Genomic DNA, 20,597 nt, shown 5'->3' on the forward strand with positions numbered 1-20,597 from the left:
GAAACAACAACTCAAAGCACACAATAGACTCAGACCTTAGTGGAACTTGACAACCTCATAGGACCACACAGACTCTAGCTTGCAGCACTCTCAGCTCCAAGCCCAGAACTCCATGGTACAATGGAGGCTCCAATGTGCAGGGAGGGTGTAGATGTGCGGTACTGGACTCAAGATTCAAGACTCAGGTCACTAGACCATACAAAGTGTCTAATGATATGTTGTACCATACTAGAACCAACCACACATGTGTATCATAAAGAGCCACCAACGGCTAGCAAAATGTCACATTCCAGCTAAGCCTATCTCCAAATTGCGGTGGTGGTGATCTGGCCACGGTGTCCACTAGATCATACAAATTGGCTGATGATATGTTGTACCATACTAGAACTAACCACACATGTGTATCATAAAGAGCCACCAACGGCTAGCAAAATATCCCATTCCAGCTAAGCCTATTTCCAAATTGCAGTGCTGATGATCTGGCCACGGTGTCCACTAGACCACCACCCATATCACTGCCCAGGTGAGAGTCCGTCCAATGTGAACTCCATACCTAATTGTTCGTCATGTGCCAATGACACTTGTCACTGTAGCGCTGCTACAGGTTGCCTGCCATAAGACCACTCACCGTCTCGGTGAGAGAGAACACAGAAACTAGAGAGAACACTAAAACTAGCAAGAAAAATGCAGCCTTACCCGACTGAAGAAGCTGATGTGTGGAGAAGATATTTGAGTTCTGAGGAGGAAGGTGCAATCATGAAATGTAGGTATTTGCAGAATATGATGAAGAAGTATGGCAACCCTGCCGCACAATGAGATAGGTTGTACAGAAAGCAGAAAGGAGAAACTAAAGAACGCCCAAATTTGTAGCAAAATCTCAAAAAATTAAAAGCTAGTGTAAATTCAGCACAAGACCGAAGAACGCTCATTGGTGGCTACCAAGTGTGCTCTTCAAGGAGGAAAATTCACAAAAAAGAAAAAGGCAAATGGGGCTGTAGGGGGGAGGGGGGGAAGGTAAATGGTGGAGGCTAGGGTTGAGGGGGTGGGCACTGGGTAGGGGCGAGACGAAGGGAGGGGATTGGGTAGGGACGAGGGGGTGAGGAGAGGGGATTGGGTAGGAATGAGGGGGAGATAGGGGATGGGCAGGGGTGAGGGCGAGGACGAGGGAGAGAGAGGGGGGGTGGGTGGGTGAAGAGGGGGGGGGGAGATGGTGAGGGGCGAGAGGGGAAGGGGGCAAGGGGGGGTGGTGAGGGGAAGGGGGGTGGGCTAGGGTGGGTAGAGGCGAGAGGGGAAGGGGGGGGGGGGAGCAAGAGGGAGAGGATAGGGGCGAGAGATGGAGAGGGGGTGGGTAGGGGCGAGAGGTGAGGGGAGGTGGTAGGTAGGGTGAGGGGGGGTGGTGAGGGGCGAGGAGAGGGACTAGGGCTGGGTAGGGGCGAGAGGGGAAAGGGGCAGTCAAAGTATCTTTGCTGAAGACATGCTCTCAGAGACTACAATTGTTTGCTTGTGAGAATTTTTGACTTGCCATGTACTCAGGTCTTCTACAAGTTTCCAAAATGGCACTCCGAATGTTAGTTACAATATTCAAAGATTGCCTTCCAGTAGTAGTGCTTGACTATTCTGTAATTTTGAAAGAGGCTAACTGTAACTTCTGTGATAGAGGCCACAGCAAATAGGACTGTCTGCTCTGTATCTGGTCTAGCAGCGTCGGGTGGGCATCAGAGTCGTCGAAGTTGGCTCCCTTTTCTGGGTTTGGAGATGGCACTGCTGAAGATTTCGCTATAGGTGAATAGGTTGCCGCTTCTAGGAGCAAAGAGACATCATGAGCTGGTGTCTCATCAATCTTGAAATCAACATCTTTTTGTTGTAACCCGCCTTGAGGAAGCTTGGTGAAGGGAAGTACACCAGACACAGAGGAGAACTTTGGCTTGATTGAAGAGAGTCACACAGATGGGGCTGAGGTTGAGGTGTGGGTGAACTCCTGTAAAGGAGATTTCTTTCCCCTTCTATGATTCTTTATAGGCTGAGGTGTGGGTGAACTCTTGTAAAGGAGATTTCTTTCCCCTTCTATGATTCTTTATAGGCTCACCAAGTCCAAAGGCTTCCACCAAGGGCGCATAGTTAGCCTCTGTGACCTCCACTCTTGTTACTAGCTCAGTTGGCTCACTGGGCTCAGGTAATGTAGAAACTTTGAAAGAGGGTGTATCCTCACGAAAAGATTGAATAGAGACCTCATAACAAGGCATAGACTTGGTAGCTTCCAACCATTCCAACAGATCTTCTGACGCGTCAGGTGGAGGAGGCTGTTCTAGTTCAAGGTTGGATTCCATTGACAAAGAACTATGTTGCAGTACTGGATCCATGCCTCCTTCAAGTCGAATGGGTTTTATTGGCGAGCCAGGAGTATGTGTAACAAACTTGGATACTCCAAGTCAAGAATCAATCACGACAACACCAAATAACCACTTCAAAACAATTCACAGTTCACAATCGATTTGCATTGGCCCGGCGGAGTTTCGTGCCTAGAGATATTGGCCCCAAAGACTGGCGCCCCCCCTTTCGGTATTTCTTTATGTATTAATCCCCTTTCGGTATTTCTTTATGTATTAATCAGTTCAAAGTACAAGCGTGCGGGCAGGCGCTCACACTCAGACTCTGCGTCCAGATGCTCTGAGTTGTGAGAGGCCTACCCGTGTATTTAAAGGTTCAAGGGTTGCTAAACCCAGAGCCCAAAAGCTGAAAATCAAAAGCTCCAGTAAAAGCTTGTGGTTTTTTTTTTTCTCTCTCAAGTTCTCTCTCTCTTGCCCTAGAATTTTAAAGCAAAAGAGTTCTCATTCTCTCTCTTTCAATTTGTGTAGAAAAAGCAATATCCAAAAGTTGCCGTACAACCAGCGCAAATCACGCCGCAAGTTGTTCTATCGCAAATCCCGGACGTCCGTACTACTGCCACGTGTCATGCCAGAATTAGGGTAAGGGTTTTATCAAAATTAGGGTTTTGACAGAATTAGGGTTTCGAGCAGCCACGTCATCACTTTGTGACATACCCCCCTCTTGAAAGCATTATAATCGCCCTCGATTACGCTTGCAAAACAGAAAGAGGCCATAAACCGTCTTAGCAGACACTGACTGTTAGTACCTACGTAATAGGAACACACATCTAGCATATGTACCAATCGCCAGTCACATCACACGACATCACAGGACATCACATGAGATTCAACATTCATTCGGATCTTAGACCATGATTTTATCGGCAATATAGCTAGCAATCGCATCTAGATCCAGTCGGGACCTCATCGATGCCCGATTGACTAACCCCTATTGCAACCATATCTATTCGAGATCAAGTAGACCAAAATGCTGCAGTCATTTCGTCTATCAGTTCCTACACTTAAAAAGTCAAAAACAAGTCAGTTTCATATTTTCCGGAATTCCATTTCATAAAGTCATCCAGCAGAATACTGTCAACTCTCAATATCCCTGAAGCTCAAAGAGATATCAATGACTCTAGTATTCAAAAATCGAGGCATTTGTTGACAAAGGAGCGGAGTAACTCCCCTCTTGTGCAAACCCACTGCACCAGATCTCCGGCCAAGCTGAATTCTGGGTTCCATTTGGAGTAGACTATACTAAACCAAAAGCTTCAAGGTAAAGATTCACATTCCGAGGAATATTTGCTAGGTCTTCCTCCTCCATTCGCTTCGCATCCAATGCGAAGTAGGTCTTGAATTTAACCAAGAACCGTCAGTTCGCTTTACCTTCTTACTTTCTTTCTATGCCAATGTTTTTCTGGAACGAGTATCTGCTCGTTTCCGTCCATTTCGGGTTGCTCATCATCAGGCACATCGCCTTCAAAAGGCTTCAAGAGACACATTGTCACCAGCATGTGACTACTATCTATCCTTTTTGTTGATTTCTTTCTTATTACTTATTTATTCACACTTTTTGGAAACACCCCTCGGGAAATCTAACTGCCCTGCATTGCATAGCTAGTGTGGAACTGTTCAGAGGGAGTCTAGCCTGAGGACACGAGAGCACTAAGGTTGGACAAGGACTATGGTTAGCCAAAGTGGGGTCATTGACTAGCCAAAGTGGAATCCTTTGCTACAGAGGCTAAATTTCAGTTCTTGGTGTGGCTGCAGTGTACAAAGAGGGTCAAATGACCTAGAAAGATACAATGGCAGCATCTCCTACTTTTAGGGAATTGCTATGTTGGGACCTGAAAATGTGTTCGCGTCATTACCTCCGGAATGACAAGGGGAACATTTTATTACTCTGCCGTGAAGTCAACTGGGCAACCGGTCAGGATATTTTTAAGCGGCGAACCTGAAACGGGAAAATGCTTGTAAATGTGCCAAGTGGCACATTTCTGTACACTTGCCTCCTCAAGGAAAAAAGGGTACTGATTTTTAAGCTGGGAGAGGGCCTCTTTTGCATCTGTCTCACAGGTTAAGAGCTATGGAGTGCTTCCTTTCCCTCTTATGTACAGTGCGGTGCCAGGAGTGATGCCCTGCACGCTACGCACTGTCCTCTCTCTCCCCTATGGCAGTATGTTATGCCCCTCTAGTGGGCTTTTCAATTGACCAATGTACAGTTGTGTGGGTTCATGCGCGATTGCTGAGGCAAGAGCCTCTTGCACAGGTACTGGATTAGCTAGCGGCCAATCCCCCGCAAGTACAAGTGATTCGGAGAGGTTTCACGTGCGAAATCTCGTCCGATTCAAAGGGCAAGTAGCCCTATAGGTGCGGGAGCTCAAGGACTTGCTACGGATGCGACCGACACGCAAAACGGAGCCCAAAACAGTGAATTAGAGTCTGCTGTGTATTTTTGCAGGTTTAGGGTTTTGGCCCTAAACGGACCCTAATACCCCCAGGAGGTTCGGGGACGCGAGGGGACCGCTATACAGGTGATCTGGCGCATTTTCGGGGCAGAAAACAGAGAATTCAGCGTGCTGCAGATTCTCGCCAGGTTTTGCAAAGTGTCCGTATGCGTCGGGAAAGCCATCCTATGCGTGGGAATACTGACTGTGAAGGGTCCTAGTACAGTTATGCTACCGAAATCAGGCCAGAACAGTTGAAATTCAGCCAAGGTTGTGCGGGACAGCTTGTAGGGAACCACAGCTTTTATTCCCTCTGTCAAAGAATAAAGAAATACCGAAAGGGGCGCCTAATTTAGGGACCAGTTTGGTGTCGGTCTTCTCACACAGGTGCAATCTAGCAACCTGTATCCCTTTCCCCTTTGTTGTGTCTTCAAAGTACAGGTAAAGTGGGCGACAAATTAAATGGGTGAAAGCAAATAAGGTTTAAGTCTAAGGTCTACCGCCCTTTTTGGATTAAACAGGCCAGTTTCATGGTTCCATCGCCGGGATTAAATCACTTTTTCCCATAGAAGTGAGCCTTCGTCAGTTTGGGCTTGAAGACACAGGGGATCATAGACTAGACACAGGAAATTGCAATTATGGCTGACAGACCAGATGATGCTGAAGAGGTTTCCTCTTCACAGGGTCAACAGACACATGAAGTGGGTGAGTCTTCAAGACCACCACAGACGGATGATGATATATTCAGGACCCAGTTGGATTCTGGCTAAAAACCTCGGGTTTTTAGCCTTTCTGCAGTAGCCCTTGCAAGATTCTACCCTCATAGGCTACTACCTTGCCATCTTGCATTAGCACTGCACCAATGCTACTACCGCAGGCGTCACACTGGACCACAAATGACTTCCTAAGATCTGGCAACACAATGATTAGATCTGAAATCATCTTTTCCTTTAAGAGATTAAAAGCTGAAATCTCTTTCTGTGTCCATCTAAAGGTGATTGCCTTCTTTTGAAGAGCATGTAAAGGTGAAGCAATCTCAGTGAAATTTCTGATAAACCTTTTGTAATAGGAGCATAGTCCCAAGAAGCTTCGGACATCGTGCACCGTCTTCAAATCTGGCCATGACTTGATCGCTTCAACTTTTGCAGGATCCATTCTGACACCATCCTTTGAGACAATGTGTCCCAGAAAGTGAATCTCTTCCAGGAAAAATTCACTTTTCTTTGCATTGATGAGCAACCTATGGCTGCGTAGGTCTTTGAACACAATGGCCAAGTGATGCCTATGCTCCTCTTCATTCTTTGAGTAGACTATCATGTCATCAAAGAATGTACCAACAAACTGCTGGTGTGGACGGAAAATTCTGTCCATCATCCTATTGAATGTAGCAGGAGCATTTGTGAGACCAAAGGGCATCACTAAAAATTCGTAAAGGCCAAACGTTGTTCTAAAAGCAACCTTATGCACATCCTCTGATCTAATGTGGATTTGATGGTACCCACTCTTTAGATCTATCCTGCTAAACATAGCAGCTGCTCCTAATTTGTCCAGAATATCATCAATTCTAGGTATAGGGAACCTATTCTTGATGGTATTCTTGTTCAGTGCACAGTAGTCGATGCACATACGCCATGAGCCATCCTTTTTTTGCACCAACAACACTGGAGAACAGAATGGAGATGAACTGGGCTGAATCAACTCCTTTTCTAACAGCTCCTGTACTTGGCTCATTATCTCTTTCTGCTGAGCCGCACTAACCCTGTACGGAGGCTTATTTGGTGGGCTATTGCTTGGCACCAAATCTATCGCATGGTCCTCGGGTCTCTCTGGCGGTAATTGAGACGGTAATGAATCGGAAAAACAGTCACTATACTGTTGTAAAAACATTGACCTTTCTTTATCTAACACAGATAAATTTGATTCATCACAATCTGACACTTCACGTGCAAAAACCAAGTACGCAGGAAGATGCTTTTTCATTACAGAAGTAATAGCACAAGCTGATACAGTGGGAATAGACTCCCCTTTAAGCTTTACATCCAGAATGTGAGTCTTTCCCCTGCTCTGTACAGTGATCTTTTTGTTGTAGGCATCCGTGATTCCCTGTACACGAAACAACCAAGGAATACCTAGCAACACATCACATCTGTCCAGTGGCATGATGTAAAATTCTTCAGCATCTACGTAGGACTGGATATGTAGGCGCAACTTTCCGATGATGGGTGTCACAGCCTCTGTATGGCCAGGACATGCCAAACTTGCCTCTGCTGTATACCCCATCTCTTTAGGTCTGATTCTCAACTTTGAAGCCAATTCTGGGGAAATGAAGTTGGATTTGCCACTTGGATCAAAGAAGATAAGCACTGTTTGATCCCTGACCTTTCCCCATGCTTTGCAAAGCTCACTTGCATTTGAATTTGGCTTGTCGCCCACCATATCTGACACTAGACCAGCCATGGGCCTCTTTCCTTTCCTGTCCTCCTTGTCTTCAGAATCAGCTGGCCTTTTCTTTTGAGGACAATCGTGCAATATGGCCAGGCTGCTCACAGATAAAGCATTTGTTCTCTGACCTCAGGACCCTCTTTTGCATCTGTCACAGGTTAAGAGCTATGGAGTGCTTCCTTTCCCTCTTAAGTACAGTGCGATGCCAGGAGTGATGCCCTGCACGCTACGCATTGCCCTCTCTCTCCCCTATGGCAGTATGTTATGCCCCTCTAGTGGGCTTTTCAATTGACCAATGTACAGTTGTGTGGATTCATGCGCGATTGCCGAGGCAAGAGCCTCTTGCACAGGTACTGGATTAGCTAGCGGCTAATCCCCCGCGGGTACAGGTGATTCGGAGAGGTTTCACGTGCGAAATCTCGTCCGATTCAAAGGGCAAGTAGCCCTACAGGTGCGGGAGCTCGAGGGCTTGCTATGGATGCGACCGACACGCAAAACAGAGCCCGAAATAGTGAATTACAGCCTGCTGTGTATTTTTGCAGGTTTAGGGTTTTGGCCCTAAACGGACCCTAATACCCCCAGGAGGTTCGGGGACGCGAGGGGACCGCTGTACAGGTGATCTGGCGCATTTTCGGGGCAGAAAACAGAGAATTCAGCATGCTGCAGATTCTCGCCAGGTTTTGCAAAGTGTCAGTATGCGTCGGGAAAGCCATTCTATGCGTGGGAATACTGACTGTGAAGGGTCCTAGTACAGTTATGTTGCCGAAATCGGGCCAGAACAGTTGAAATTCAGCCAAGGTTGTGCGGGGCAGCATGTAGGGAACCACAACTTTTATTCCCTCTGTCAAAGAATAAAGAAATACCGAAAGGGGCGCCTAATTTAGGGGCCAGCCTGGTGTCGGTCTTCTCATACAGGTGCAATCTAGCAACCTGTATCCCTTTCCCCTTTGTTGTGTCTTGAAAGTACAGGTAAAGTGGGCGACAAATTAAATGGGTGAAAGCAAATAAGGTTTAAATCTAAAGGTCTACCGCCCTTTTTGGATTAAATAGGCCAGTTTCCAAAATAGCAAGGGTGTACTGAAGGTGGTGGGAAGACTTGTTGCATAGCCTGTAGGTTGCTTCTCTGTCCGTTAGAACCAGCTATAGGCTGCTGAAAGGTGGCTGGTTGTACTGGTACAGCTTGAAAGACTGGCGTTTCAGCCACCTGTTCTTGCACCTTAGGCACAGGTTTTGGAGACTGCATGGTCTCCGTCAAGTGTACAGGTGTTTCCATTGATTCTGCAGTATGAATCACCCGTGCTTGAGCCTTAACAGGTTTTTGAATACAATCCAATGACTCAACTTGCTGAGATGGAAGAGGAGGTTGCAGAAAGGCTAAAAACCTCGGGTTTTTAGCCAGAAAAGACTATGCAAGTCTATGAAAAAGAAGAACTGCAGGCCGTGATTCATGCGCTCTTAAGTTGGAAACACTACCTGCTAGGTGCAGATTTCGTTGTCCAAACGGATCATCAGACCTTGCGATACTTCTTGACACAGGCAAAGTTATCTGAGAAGCATATGCGATGGACAAATATCTTGTCCATGTTCCATTTTCAGATTGTGCATGTGGAAGGCAAGAAGAACGTTGTGGCTGATGCCTTGTCAAGGAAGCCACAAATTTCAGCTGTGTCAATTCCTTATCATCATGAACTTGATGATATGAGGGAACAGTATGTAAATGATGAAGATTTTGCAGGGTCTTCGAGCAGCTAATGGATGGACAACGTCATGAACACTATCTTCTCAAAGATGGGTTCATGATGATGCATGGCAGATTGTGTGTCACAAAGCCATTGCGACGCAAAGTTATGGAAGAGAGTCATATCCCACCGTATACAGGGCATCGTGGTATCGATGCTACAGTTAAAGCGGTTGAGACATTCTTCTACTGGCCTACATTGAGAAGAGATGTGGATGCCTTTGTGCGAGAATGCCTAATATGCCAAAAGGTCAAGTTTGACAGGCAAAAGGCACCAGGGTTATTGCAACCACTACCTATTCCAGATAAACCATGGGAAAGTATTGCTATGGATTTTATCTTTGATCTTCCAAGAACGCAGACAGGAAACAATGGTATTTGGACCATCATTTGCAGATTCAGCAAGCAGGCTCATTTTATTCCTGTCAGGAAGAAGATAAAGCCAGATCAGATGGCACGCTTGTTTATGAGCAATATTTTCAAGTATCATGGCATGCCACAGTCGATTGTTAGCGACCGTGATCCACGCATGACAAGTTTGTTATGGAGAGGCTTGTTTGAGAATATGGGCACAACGCTCAAATTCTCTTCGTCATTTCATCCTCAAACAGATGGGCAGTCAGAAGAGGCAAATTCTATTGTCCTAGATCTGCTGAAATGCTACGTGTCAGAGCATAAAGAAAAGTGGGAGCAGTATTTGCCATTGGTGGAGTATGCATACAATAATACAATGCATTCATCAACTGGCAAGGCACCTTTTGAGATACTTGAAGGTGGCAAGAAAGTTCCTCCCACACTGCATACAAAGGACAAGATATTTGAAGCAGACAAGTATGTTCAGGACATGGATGAAATGTACAAGAAGGTCAAAGTGGCCTTAGAAAAGACTCAGGCAAAGCAAAAGAAAGTAGCTGATCGTCACCGTCGTGAAGTGGTATTTTCACTTGGTGATTGGATGCTTCTACGCTTTGAAAAGGCAAGGTTAAAGAAGATGAAGGGCAAGGAAAGACTGTTTCCAAAGCTCAGCATGCGTTACTATGGGCCTTTTCAATGTATGCGACATAATCAATGATGTTGCATATAGGCTGAAATTGCCTGAGAGTTGGAAGATTCACAATGCGTTTCATGTGAGTCTTCTCAGACCCTATGTGGGTGATGTGCCAGAGGATATGCCAGTTGAAGATCAGCCGGAAGTCGAGGAACTTGACGAAATCTTGGTCCCGGAACATATTTTGGCACATAAAGAAAGAAAAGTGAAAGGCAAGGTTGTTAGGCGTTACTTGGTCAAGTTCAGAAACTATCCACCAATGGATGCTAAGTGGATGGAAGAAGGTGAACTTGCAGAGTCACCAACTGTGTTATCACTTTACCTTGAAGCCTTTGATTTGCAACCTACCTTGACCCCTTAAGTTTCAAAGCTACATGGATTGTTAGTGTGACAATAGCTTCTGAAAGAAATGATGTACATGGTATTTAAAGTGAGCTCAAATCAAGTACATGTTACATGAATGTTAGAGTTGTACAGATTGTCAGTTTGGCAATTGCTCTTATGGAAAGTCAAAAAGTTTGCTTAGTGCTATAGAAGTGAGTATTTCTTGTCAGTTTGTCAAGGATACAGTAATTGCTTCTATTAAAGGGTACATGTGTAACTGCATTCTTAAACTGTCGGTTTGGGTATCCTCGAAAGTGTTACTGGATCCAACGTGTACTAAAAGCCAGTGGCAAAATGCATAGCTACCATTTTGTCATTGGAAAGTTAATGATTCAAAGCAATGGCAGAGTGGGAAGCTACCACTATGTCATTGGGACAGGGTTCACACGCAGGCAATACATGTGTCGACGAGGTGTTGAATACACCAGGGTTGACAATGAGCATGTATGTATCGTGCATGTGTCGATAGGTGTTGAATACACCAGTGTTGATTGTGAGCATGTACGACATAGATGCAAACGAGGACGTTTGAGATTTCAAGAGGGGGGTAAGTCACCAGCATGTGACTACTATCTATCCTTTTTGTTGATTTCTTTCTTATTATTTATTTATTCACACTTTTTGGAAACACCCCTCAGGAAATCTAACTACCCTGCATTGCATAGCTAGTGTGGGAACTGTTCAGAGGGAGTCCAGGCCTGAGGGCAAGAGAGCACTAAGGTTGGACAAGGACTATGGTTAGCCAAAGTGGAATCCTTTGCTACAGAGGCTAAATTTCAGTTCTTGGTGTGGCTGCAGTGTACAAAGAGGGTCAAATGACCTAGAAAGATACAATGGCAGCATCTCCTAAAATTTAGGGAACTGCTATTTTGGGACCTGAAAATGTGTTCGCGTCATTACCTCCCGAATGACAAGGGGAACATTTTATTACTCTGCGGCGAAGTCAACTGGGCAACCAGTCAGGATATTTTTAAGCGGCGAACCCGAAACGGGAAAATGCTTGTAAATGCGCCAAGTGGCACATTTCTGTGCACTTGCCTCCTCAAGGAAAAATGGGCGCTGATTTTTAAGCTGGGAGAGGGCCTCTTTTGCATCTGTCGAGGTTAAGAGCTATGGAGTGCTTCCTTTCCCTCTTAAGTACAGTGCGGTGCCAGGAGTGATGCCTTGCACGCTACGCATTGCCCTCTCTCTCCCCTATGGCAGTATGTTATGCCCCTCTAGTGGGCTTTTCAATTGACCAATGTACAATTGTGTGGGTTCATGCGCGATTGCTGAGGCAAGAGCCTCTTGCACAGGTATTGGATTAGCTAGCAGCTAATCCCCAGCGGTAAAGGTGATTCGGAGAGGTTTCACGTGCGAAATCTCGTCCAATTCAAAGGGCAAGTAGCCCTACACGTGCAGGAGCTCGAGGACTTGCTACGGATGCGACCGGCACGCAAAACGGAGCCCAAAATAGTGAATTACAGCCTGCTGTGTATTTTTGCAGGTTTAGGGTTTTGGCCCTAAACAAACCCTAATACCCCCGGGAGGTTCGGGGACGCGAGGGGACCGCTGTACAGGTGATCTGGCGCATTTTTGGGGCAGAAAACAGAGAATTCATCGTGCTGCAGATTCTCACCAAGTTTTGCAAAGTGTCTGTATGCGTCGGGAAAGCCATCCTATGCGTGGGAATACTGACTGTGAAGGGTCCTAGTACAATTATGCTGCCGAAATTGGGCCAGAACAGTTGAAATTCAGCCAAGGTTATGCGGGGCAGCTTGTAGGGAACCACAGCTTTTATTCCCTCTGTCAAAGAATAAAGAAATACCGAAAGGGGCGCCTAGTTTAGGGGCCAGTCTGGTGTCGGTCTTCTCGTACAGGTGCAATCTAGCAACCTGTATCCCTTTCCCCTTTGTTGTGTCTTGAATGTACAGGTAAAGTGGGCGACAAATTAAATGGGTGAAAGCAAATAAGGTTTAAGTCTAAGGTCTACCGCCCTTTTTGGATTAAACAGGCCGGTTTCATACACATGAAAAACATTGTGAATCCCCCCAAGTATTCTGGTAGCTTCAGTCCAAAGGAGATATCATTCATCTTTTCGGAACACCTTGAAAGGTCCACACTACTTCATGCTAAGCTTACAAAGAAGCCGCTCCTTTCCCCTTTGTTTTCTTTCTCGGTCGTGCCTTCCCATAATGTAGGAGCACCCAAATCTTCTCCTTCAATTTCAAATCGCGACAATGGCGATCTGCTGCCTTTTTCTATCTTTCCTGAAATTTCTGTAAAGCCTTCCGGACCAAGTCCCTCGTGAACTCGTCGGCTTCAAAGAAAAGTCTTATCTTTCGCGCTAAGGAAGGGTAGAACCTTCGTAGCAAATTCAAAAATCTCAAATGGCATCTTCCCCATCAAAGAGTCAAACGCGTTTCTGTAGGCATATTCCACCAAGTAGTCTTCTGATCCAACCAAGAAGACTTCAACAAATCCAGAACCACTGAATTAGCAATCTCTCAAGTAGTCTTCTGATCCAACCAAGAAAACTTCAACAAATCCAGAACCACTGAATTAGCAATCTCTGATTGCCTGTCAGTCTGCGAGTGGAACGAGAACTGCAATCGCGTGCCTATGTTCTCCCAAATAGCCGTCCGAAACAAACTCGTGAACCTGGGGTCCCTGTTGGAGACGATCGTCTCAGACATGCCATGTAATCTGAAGACCTGGGCAATTAACAATCGTGCCCACGCTGTGTTCTCGGGAGATGAAATCCATTGTAATACTTTCCCAGTGGCGGGTGGATACGGGTAAAAAGGTTGTACAATCCCTGTGCTTTATGCCTGTCAAACTTGACCTTCTGGCATACCAAGCAATTGCGCACAAACTCGTCCACATCCTTCTTGAGTCTCGGCCAAAAGACGTATCTCTCTACCCCTTTCAAGGTGGTAGCAATGCCGCCGTGACCCGTAAAAGGCGGACAGTGGCATTCGGTTAGAACCTTTTCCCTCAACGGCTGTGTAACGCACAACATGGTTTTCTTCATCGTAGCCATCCCGAATGGAATAATCCGCTACTATCTCCCCTTTCTGTATTCAACTGAATACATCTGCAAAATCTGTTCTGTGGCGTACTCACCGACCATATCCTCGAAGTTCCTATGATGTATCGCGGAAATAGCCAAAACCAACGGCTTTCGGGACAAAGTATTTGCCACCAATTTCTTCTGTCCCTGAACATGGACAATCCGGAAGTAAACCATGACAAGAAGTTTTGCCCACCGCATCTGCTTTTTCCGATAGCTGCTTCCGTGACAAGAAGTAGCGTAAACTTTGATGGTCTGTAAAGACAGTAAAATCCGCTCCGAGTAGGTAATGCCACCACTGAGTAAGAGCATGGATAACCGTCAAAAGCTCTTTCTCATAAATATGTGCTGTCATTTCTGGCCTTGAAAACAATCGGCTCTCGTAAGCAATGACATGGCCTTCTTGCATTAAGACCGCACACAGACTACGACCACAAGCATCACAATATACTTCAAATGACTTCTGCAAGTCCGGCAAAGTAAAAACTGGTCCCGTAGTCAATCTCTCTTTCAATGTCTGAAAGGCAGTCACCTCTGTGGGTCCCCACGAGAAAGGGACTCCTTTCTGTGTCAAGATATGCAAAGGGGAAGCAACCTCTGCAGACTTTCGAATGAACCGCCTATAGTACGAACACAGTCCCAAGAAGCTTCTAACTTCATGGACATTCTTCAAATCGGGCCAATCACGGATAGTCTCTATCTTGGTTGGATCCATTTGCACTCTTGCTGCTGACACAATGTGTCCCAAAAAATGTATCTCTAGTAGGAAAAATTCACTTTTCTTTGCATTAATCACTAACTTGTGATCTCGTAATGCCTGAAAGACCTGAAGCAGATGATCTTTGTGTTCTGCCTCATTCTTGGAGACAACAATGATATAATCACAGAAAATGTTAACAAATAGCCTGTACTCTCGAAAAATCATGTCCATCCGGTTAAATGTCGCAGGAGCATTGGTTAAGCTAAAAGGCATCACCAAAAACTCAAATAACCTAAAAGTCGTCCAAAAAGCTGTCTTATAGACGTCTCCCGGCGCGATCCTGATCTCATGATATCCACTCTTCAGATTAATCTTGCTAAAGCACGAGGATCCCTGTAATCTGTCAAGTATATCATCAATCCTAGGAATCAGAAATTTGTTCTTTGATGGTGATTTTGTTGAGAGCTCTATAATCGATGCACATTCTCCAAGATCCGTCTTTCTTTAAGACCAACAACACTGGAGAGCAATACGGTGAAGTATTAGGTTGGACAAGACCCTTTTCCAAGAGGTCTTTCACTTGGTTCATAATCTCTTCATTCTGTGCTTGGCTCACACGGTAAGGTGGCCGGTTCGGTGGTGTGCTTCCAGGTATCAGATCAATGGTATGATCTTCAAGACGAGCGGGCGGTAACTCACTTGGCAGGCCCTCTGTAAAGCAATCGGCGAGTGTGGAGAAAATCTTGGTGTTCTTTTGTTCAGGTCAAAACATATTAGACCTTCATCCATCGTTCAATTCTCTCCCAAAATGTGAGTAAAGAAACTGAAGTTCATCAAGTACAATCTCTGAGCCCTTCATTTGTCAAAGTCGCATTCTCGGCCCGGTAGTCAACCACGGATAGTTCTTGTGGTACCAAGGGATTTCAAGTAGAACATCACTCGCGTGCCCTGAACACCCCTGTCATTGCAAACGAAGTTTGCCAATGCTCGGTGTAATGGCAACATCCAGTCCGGGTGCCACTCGAACTACCTCCGCCTGTGGCCTCAGCTTGTCGGACGTAATTCCAAATCGAGCCGTCAATTCCAAGTGAAAAGAATTCGGCCTTGGCTCCTTCAAAAGAGCTTCCTGATCCTTCACTTTGCCCCAAAAGCGGCAAAGTTTGTACTTTCATTCATTTGATTCGGTTCAGGTCCCACGCCATGTGGTACCAGTTCTGCTTTTTATCTGCCTTTTCTGCCACGTCTCTCAGCTGCTTTAGAACTTTCTGGCCTTTCTTCATCTTGTTCATTCGGTGCCTTGTTAGGGCACTTCGCGGAGATATGTCCATGTTCCCCGCATCCAAAGCACTTCCCCTCCCTGATGAAGCGAGCTCTCTCCTCAAGAGTAAGCTTGGGTCGTGCATCCTTCTTTTCTGGGTTGCTCTTTCTCTTTCTACTTTCATTTGCTGAAGTCTCTTCGGCTCCTTGTGTCATGAGCTCATTGGTGGGGTAGGTTAGACTGCCAGAGTGAATGGCAAAGCCCCGTTTCGCATGACTCATCAACTCCTGAATAGAAGCTGACTTCTGTTCCAAGCAGTGATCTCGGATCTCTGTAGGTAGACCCAAGGTAAACCGCTCAATCTGTTCTCTGAACGAGATCTTCTTGAATGAAGAGGCGGGTAGAAAAGAGCTCCAGAATCTCAAGCGTCCAATGTATCTCTCTTGGTCATCCGAAGATGGTTCCAAGAAGTTCGTATATCGCGTTCATACTCTCGAGTAAGCCAAGAAGAAATAAAAAGCTTCTTAAATTTCAGCCATTTAACTGGCGCAGTCTTGTTGAAAAGAAGCATGGACCACCAGGTTCGAGCATTCCCCTTGAAGTAAGAGGCAGCTCTCCAAATCTTAAGAGTGCTATGAGTAGCATCCTCCCGCGAAAGCGATGTCAAACTGTTGTACAAAAGACAAAGCCTTCGAAGCATCTCTATATCCCGAAAACGTGTCAAACTTAATTGACTGTCCACCTTCCTTAAACTCTCGGACCTTCTTGCTTTTATCTTCCAGAAAGTCATATTGGCCGGCTTTATAAAAATTCTTTTTCTTTGCATAAAAGTTGCCGTCGTCAGAGTCTAAACTGTCTGTAGACGAGTCCTCTGTAGAACTGTCACTCACTGGGCGAGATGTAGACTACTTTGCCTTTTTTCTTGCCCTTTCCAAAGCGTTGTTTTTTGCTTCGCTTTTTGCCTTTGTGGTCTTCTTCGCTCAAGTCAGATGAGTTAGAAGAACTGTCAGAAGAAGAAGAAGAAGAAGAAGAATTGGGTACTTCTTCAAATCGAACACGCTTCTTCTGTTCTTTGCCTTTTCAAAGGTCGAATGACGACTCAAATAACCCGGGAAGTCAGTGCCTTTCTTCTGCTTTTTGCCGTGCTTTTTAACTTTGTTTTGCGCGTCAAAAAGCTGAGCAATCCGTGCATCAACCACCTCTTCTAATTCCTTCTCTGAATATGTCTTGTGAGAAGAAGGTTTCTTGAGAGCGGGTTTCGAGGGTGGTGGTGTGGTTTTCTGCCATTGCTTGTGCACTTCCTGAAAAGAAGTCTCGCTCATATATTTTGCCAATTTTGGGTCCTTCGTAAAACTGAGTATCATCTTTGTTGCATCGCCGATCAATTGACGACGCTTCATCTCTTGTTGCTCCGCTTGAGTAGGCCCAGGCGGGCCATACTCTCTGCCGGAATCTTCGTTGTGATCCCTACCCGCATCTCCGGATGCAGAGGAAGTCGACTGATCCTTGCGTGAAGCCATAGGTGCCACGGAAAAAAAATTGGGATCGGATTTTCCGTAGAAGAGAAATTGGCTGTGCTCTGATACCACTGTAACAGACTTGGACACTCCAAGTCAAGAATCAATCACGACAGCACCAAATAACAACTTCAAAACAATTCACAGTTCACAATAGATTTGCACTGGCCCGGCGGAGTTCCGTGCCTAGAGATATTGGCCCCAAAGACTAGCACCCCTTTCGGTATTTCTTTATGTATTAATCAGTTCAAAGTACAAGCGTGCGGGCAGGCGCTCACACTCAGACTCTGCGTCCAGATGCTCTGAGTTGTGAGAGGCCTACCCGTGTATTTAAAGGTTACAAGGGTTGCCAAAAGCAAAGCCCAAAAGTTGAAAATCAAAAGCTCCAGTAAAAGCTTGTGGTTTGTTTTTTTTCTCTCTCAAGTTCTCTCTCTCTTGCCCTAGAATTTTAAAGCAAAAGAGTTCGCATTCTCTCTTTCAATTTGCGTAGAAAGAGCAATATCCAAAAGCTGTCGTACAGCCAGCGCACGCCGCAAGTTGTTCCGCCGCAAATCTCGGACGTCCGTACTGCTGCCATGTGTCATACTAGAATTAGGGTTAGGGTTTTTGGCAGAATTAGGGTTTCAACAGAATCAGGGTTTCGAGCAGCCACGTCATCACTTTGTGACAGTATGTATCCAGATTGTGTCATTTTCCCAATCATGCAATGCTTTAGTTTGTCGTAGCCATGGTCTACCGATAAGCAAAGGAAATCCTTCCTCAACCTGGGGAAGACGAACCATAACAAAATCCAAGCTAAAGGAGAACTCTTATACTTGCAGAGGCACTATGCCCAATGGGTAGACTGTCCTCTAGTCGGCCAACGTAACTGTAAAGGGAGCATGTCGTGTAGGCTGCAGACCTAAAGCCAACATAGTAAACTCAGGCATCAGGTTGATGCCAAATCCACCATCCACTATCACTCCAACTTCAGTTGAGGTCCCACTAGGCGTGCCAAAAATGAGAGCACCTGTAGCAAGAGAAGTGTGTCATGCTCTCTATATTGGGTGGTCCTCAGTGCAGTAAGCAAGAAACGTCACTCCAACACGAAGAAAACATCACACAGAAACGGAACAACAACTCAAAGCACAACAACAGACTCAGAACTCAGTGGACTTCGACAAACTCATAGGACCATACAGACTCTTGCTGGCAACACTCTCAGCTCCAAGCCCACGACTCTAGGGTACAATGGGGGTGTCGAGGCTCCAGTGTGCAAGGAGGGTGCAGATGTGCAGTGCTGGACTCAAGACTCAAGACTCAGGAGTCAGGACGCTAGACCATACAAAGTGGATAATGATATGTTGTATCATACTAGAACCAACCACACATATGTATCATAAAGAGCCACCAACAGCTAGCAAAATATCTCAATCCAACTAAGCTCATCTCCAAACTACACTAGTGGTGATCTGGCCATGGTGTCCAGTAAACCACCACCTGAATCACTGCCACGTGTCACTACCCAGGCGAGAGTCCGTCCAGTGTGATCTCTTGAACAACTGTACCTACCCAACCTATGCCAATGACACTTGTCACTGTAGCCCTGCTACAGCCATGCTTGGCAATACCTTGGTCAATATGTATGCCAAATGTTAAGTACTCCAGAGAAGGCACAGACAGTGCTTGAGGAGCTACCTGTTGTCTCTTAAAATTCATTGGTTGCAAGATATGCCAAATGGGGCAAGGCTAGGAAGCTCTGGGCTATTTTCAACGGATGCAAAGCGAGAGCATCTCTCTAGATGCAATCACTTACGCTTGCACCTTGAAGGCGTGTTACACCACTCAAGATGCTAATACGGGCAAAGACTTCACGATTATCTACGTTAGTCAAGGGGTTGCTGAAAGAAAACGTAGATGAAATCACCTTCGCTTTTGTCTTGAAGGCATGTGGCACTACACAAGACACTGATATGGGAAAAGAATTCTTGATCATATTGTTAGCCATGGGCTGTTGAAAGAAAACGTCGTGCTTGGCAATGCCCTAGTCCACATGTATGCCAAATGTCATCTACTTCAAAAATCACAAAAAGTGCTTGAGGAGTTGCCTGTCCCATATGCCCTCTCTTGGAGTGTTTTGATTGCAGGATACGCCCAACAGGGGCAATGCCAAGAAGCTTCGGGCTGTTTTTAGAGGATGCGAAGTGAGGCCATCTCTCCATATGCAATTACCTATGCTTGCATGTTCAAGTCATATAGAAGTTAAGTTCTATTAAAGCCACAAGACCACAACCTCCAATGATGGGAATCAAAGATAGATACATTGGAAGAGGAAAGTGTTCATCGAGCAAGAAGCGTGACGACAAGTTCTGCACTCTTTATGATATGTGTCAATGGAACAGCTACCTTCGACATGCTCACAATGGCAACAACATGGCCAATTGTGCGCGCCAATGCAACCTGTACACAAAGGTTGGCCCAGAGAGCTATAAGTGAAAACAGCTAATTCTTAAAGAGTTAAATATTTTTCTGAAACCAAACTAATTCTTCATAACCCAGAGACATTTCTATGATCATTCATATTTTTCCACTTAGACATGATTGTTCACAGCTTGCAATCTAATTACCTCACACAATTATTCTGGTGTAAAATTGTGAAATAATCCAAGCCAAAAGCCTTGCGCCCTGTAGCTTCAAAGCACCTGTTTCAAAGCTTAAAAGTGATGTAAAGCCTAGACTCTTATCAAAGCATCCATTTACTCTCTTAAACAATCGGCATATATGCACACACATGAACCGTAGATCTAAATTGCGATGTGATCCAAGTTAATACACTCTATATGACTTACAATTACCCAGAACCCACTCAGTATAGATGTACAACTGTCAGCACAAATTCCTCGGCATCTCTATACATTTCATTCCATAGCTCTAAATATGGTTGCATCTGCGCATCCAGAGGGAATACATAAAACACCTCATGACCAAAACCACTATTGGACAAATCCTATAAATAGCAAAGCTTCTCCTTATCGGAGCAGGACCTTTCTAGAATTCAATGTCAATATCAGGAGTTTTGACAATTTGTTTCCCACAAGGCAAGCATGATTGCAGAGCCGGAGGCAAGCAAGAGTGTTAGCATAAGCGGAAAAGCATTTAGCACCTTCTTGTTATAGATGTTGGAGACCACATTCTAAGCCCACCATGTCGCAAAATAGATACAAATCTTTACCCTTCGTTTTCCTTCTTGACCGGACTCGCTCTTAAGATCGATAACAGCTTCAGATGATCGTTCAAAAAATGCATCTGATTTCCCCAATTCCATAAGCTTTTGCACATGCTTTGAAAAATGTTCTATGTGATGTGCAAAGCCTGTTCTCACAAGAGATCAAGCCCTTGAATGGCTTTAGAGTATGCTGGAACTCTTGGCTAAAATGATTGTGAACCATATCAAGGAACGTCTGATGACAAATATCCATTCTGCGCAGTATGGCTTCATTCTTCGTCGCCAAATTTTAAATAATGGGGATAATGTACTGATCTGAATGGAATATTCCAAGTATACACAACAAGATGTTCTCGTAATGCAGGTAGACATTGAAAAGGCGTTTGATATGGTACAATGGGATTTCATTGCCGCTACAATGCAAGCCCTGGATTTGG

At 45.3% G+C, this 20,597-nt stretch overlaps 1 long non-coding RNA gene across 5 annotated transcripts; it reads right to left on the minus strand.

Moving 5' to 3' along the window:
* Positions 1–204: 204 nt before the first annotated feature.
* LOC147461985 (uncharacterized) lies at positions 205–20,349 on the minus strand. Of its 5 annotated transcripts, XR_015186697.1 has the most exons (6): positions 19,979–20,349; positions 19,784–19,881; positions 19,562–19,636; positions 19,257–19,394; positions 697–802; positions 205–609 (listed from the first exon to the last, which is right to left on the minus strand). It is a non-coding gene; the product is annotated as an uncharacterized LOC147461985 (long non-coding RNA). The 5 variants fall into 5 exon arrangements; XR_015186699.1 differs by lacking the exon at positions 19,784–19,881 and having other exon boundaries at positions 20,098–20,349; XR_015186694.1 differs by having other exon boundaries at positions 19,784–20,345.
* Between the last annotated feature and the right edge of the window lie 248 nt (positions 20,350–20,597).

Source organism: Adiantum capillus-veneris, chromosome 3 (genome assembly GCF_014529385.1).
Source record: "Adiantum capillus-veneris isolate H3 chromosome 3, ASM1452938v2, whole genome shotgun sequence".
Classification (NCBI taxonomy): domain Eukaryota; kingdom Viridiplantae; phylum Streptophyta; class Polypodiopsida; order Polypodiales; family Pteridaceae; genus Adiantum; species Adiantum capillus-veneris.